General features: G+C 38.6%; 2 pseudogenes; one reads left to right on the plus strand and one right to left on the minus strand.

The window, feature by feature from the left end:
* Window positions 1-742: 742 nt before the first annotated feature.
* LOC134970669 (5S ribosomal RNA) lies at window positions 743-862 on the minus strand (annotated as a pseudogene).
* Window positions 863-3,156: 2,294 nt separating this feature from the next.
* Window positions 3,157-3,276, plus strand: LOC134970681 (5S ribosomal RNA; annotated as a pseudogene).
* The last annotated feature ends 338 nt before the right edge of the window (window positions 3,277-3,614 follow it).

Genomic DNA, 3,614 nt, shown 5'->3' on the forward strand with positions numbered 1-3,614 from the left:
GGGTCATTGTCATGCTGGAAAAACCAGCCACGTTCCATCTTCACTTCTCTTACTGAGGGAAGGAGGTTTCTGCCCAAAATCTCACGATACAAGGCCCCATTCATCCTCTCCTTAATATGGATCAGTCGTCCTGTCCCCTTTGCAGAAAAGCAGCCCCAAAGCATTATGTTTCCACCCCCATGCTTCACAGTGGGTACGGCGTTCTTGGGATGCCATTCATCATTCTTCTCCCTCCAAACACGGCAAGTGGAGTTTATACCAAAATGTTCGATTTTGCTCTTATCTGGCCACATTACATTCTCGAAAAAAATACCAAATAAGAAAAAATGGAAAAAGAAGTAGACTCTTGTTTAGGAGCACTCTAGCTCAGAGGAACTAAGTTATATACATGTCTTAGACTGGTAAAATCATGATTTTAATAGGTTCTTATTAAAATATATAGAATTATCGGAGATCAAAAATTATTGTATGTGATTCAAGACTATTATGCAAAAATATCTATATAAATTTTACTAAATAATTAGCGAAAATTGCTATAGTATAGTGTAAGCCGGAAAAGCTTTGAAATTCACAAAAAAAGGGGGGATATCACCTTCTAGTCTCAGTGGTGTCCGTCAAGTGAGTATATGACCATCATTCATACTGCAAAAATCCCAAATGGAAAAAGTAGTTGCAGGAAATTAAATCATGGGTCATATGGATTCGAGTACCTATCTGTGACTTAGAATTGGGCAGCAAAATTTATTTGCAGTACCAGGATGTTCCAAGGTGGTCTCCCATCCAAGTACTGGTCCGGCCCTCCACTGCTTAGCTTCCAAGATCTGAAGAGATTGGGCATCTCCAGTGGGGTATGTCCGCAATTTTTTAAGCTAGCCCTTTCATTTGTCACTTTATATTGGAAATGGAATCGGTCATATTTTCAACAAGAAAAATGAAGAAAGGGGGACAGACACACATGTGACAGGCAGGCTCAAAAAGTACAGATTGGATATAACAATTATATGGCAAGAAAGTATCAAGGCCATAGATATCCAATCAAGGTGAATCCTTCCTTGTTTGACTTGTACTGTACATCAGTCAATTATATATAGATAACAAACTCATTCTTGGTTGTACTGTCTAAATAAGACAATAATAAGCATGAATTTATCACCAAGAAAGATCCCAAAAATTACTACAAAGAATCCTTTATAGTTAATGGGTTAGCATCTGTATTTTTCTCACAACCAAAGATCCACCATTGGTATATAAATCTCTGAAATAAACAAAATGAGAGCAAATATTGCAGTAACAGGGTGTTCCAAAGTGGTCTCCCATCCAAGTACCGACCCTGTCCTCCACTATATAGCAGTTATGCTCAGATGCAGTTAAGCACCATTAGTGGGGTACATCCGCAATTAGATGCTTGTCACTGATTGGTATGATCACCTTCAATCATGGTTTTTAGAAAAAACATATGTTAAAAAAGCAAATAATAATTGGATAAGTATACCATCTATGTGTACCTATGCAGGATATGCAGTTGGTTTATTACCACAGCATATAGCATATTTTACTGCAAAAGAGTGTATGGTCAGAACACAACAGGTGTCAGCTTATAAGGTAGAACAGTCATAAGTCATTCTGTAATGAGCAAAAAAACACATATTGATCCAAGCCTAACAGGCTTGGTAATATAAGAGTAATATTACCACTCATCAGTAATATGGCAGAGAACTTATTTGCTAATCACCCTAGGTAAAGATTGTTAGATATGTAAAACATGACAGGTGCTGTTATAATTAAACCAGGCACTTCGTTATTTTCATACAATACCAAGCTGTAGAATTTGGTGTCCCCAGGTTTTCTGGTGCAGGTAGTGAAAATATGAATAGCGGGATGGATGCAGCTGATCCCCGCTGCTCCTGCCCGAGATCGAGCTCCAGCGGATGGGGGGGATTACTGCTGTGTCCCGCCGTGTATACCCGCTAGCGGGTTCCAGACACTAAGGGATAATTTGAATAAGTGTCCGCCTCTCTTGTGCCCGTAGTTGAGCTCCGGCGGGTGGGGGGAGCCGCTGACTTCCGCGGCTTCTGTTGTTGCCTGGTGACAGGCTGTGATGATCCGGCTTCCAGGAGCAGCGGGGATCAGCTGCATCCATCCCGCTATTCATATTTTCACTACCTGTACCAGAAAACCTGGGGACACCAAATTCTACAGCTTGGTATTGTATGAAAATAACGAAGTGCCTGGTTTAATTATAACAGCACCTGTCATGTTTTACATATCTAACAATCTTTACCTAGGGTGATTAGCAAATAAGTTCTCTGCCATATTACTGATGAGTGGTAATATTACTCTTATATTACCAAGCCTGTTAGGCTTGGATCAATATGTGTTTTTTTGCTCATTACAGAATGACTTATGACTGTTCTGCCTTATAAGCTGACACCTGTTGTGTTCTGACCATACACTCTTTTGCAGTAAAATATGCTATATGCTGTGGTAATAAACCAACTGCATATCCTGCATAGGTACACATAGATGGTATACTTATCCAATTATTATTTGCTTTTTTAACATATGTTTTTTCTAAAAACCATGATTGAAGGTGATCATACCAATCAGTGACAAGCATCTAATTGCGGATGTACCCCACTAATGGTGCTTAACTGCATCTGAGCATAACTGCTATATAGTGGAGGACAGGGTCGGTACTTGGATGGGAGACCACTTTGGAACACCCTGTTACTGCAATATTTGCTCTCATTTTGTTTATTTCAGAGATTTATATACCAATGGTGGATCTTTGGTTGTGAGAAAAATACAGATGCTAACCCATTAACTATAAAGGATTCTTTGTAGTAATTTTTGGGATCTTTCTTGGTGATAAATTCATGCTTATTATTGTCTTATTTAGACAGTACAACCAAGAATGAGTTTGTTATCTATATATAATGGACTGGTGTACAGTACAATACAAACAAGGAAGGATTCACCTTGATTGGATATCTATGGCCTTGATACTTTCTTGCCATATAATTGTTATATCCAATCTGTACTTTTTGAGCCTGCCTGTCACATGTGTGTCTGTCCCCCTTTCTTCATTTTTCTTGTTGAAAATATGACCGATTCCATTTCCAATATAAAGTGACAAATGAAAGGGCTAGCTTAAAAAATTGCGGACATACCCCACTGGAGATGCCCAATCTCTTCAGATCTTGGAAGCTAAGCAGTGGAGGGCCGGACCAGTACTTGGATGGGAGACCACCTTGGAACATCCTGGTACTGCAAATAAATTTTGCTGCCCAATTCTAAGTCACAGATAGGTACTCGGATCCATATGACCCATGATTTAATTTCCTGCAACTACTTTTTCCATTTGGGATTTTTGCAGTATGAATGATGGTCATATACTCACTTGACGGACACCACTGAGACTAGAAGGTGATATCCCCCCTTTTTTTGTGAATTTCAAAGCTTTCCCGGCTTACACTATACTATAGCAATTTTCGCTAATTTTTTACTAAAATTGATATAGATATTTTTGCATAATAGTCTTGAATCACATACAATAATTTTTGAATTCCGATAATTCTATATATTTTAATAAGAACCTATTAAAATCATGATTT

Source organism: Pseudophryne corroboree, chromosome 11, assembly GCF_028390025.1.
Source record: "Pseudophryne corroboree isolate aPseCor3 chromosome 11, aPseCor3.hap2, whole genome shotgun sequence".
Taxonomy (NCBI): domain Eukaryota; kingdom Metazoa; phylum Chordata; class Amphibia; order Anura; family Myobatrachidae; genus Pseudophryne; species Pseudophryne corroboree.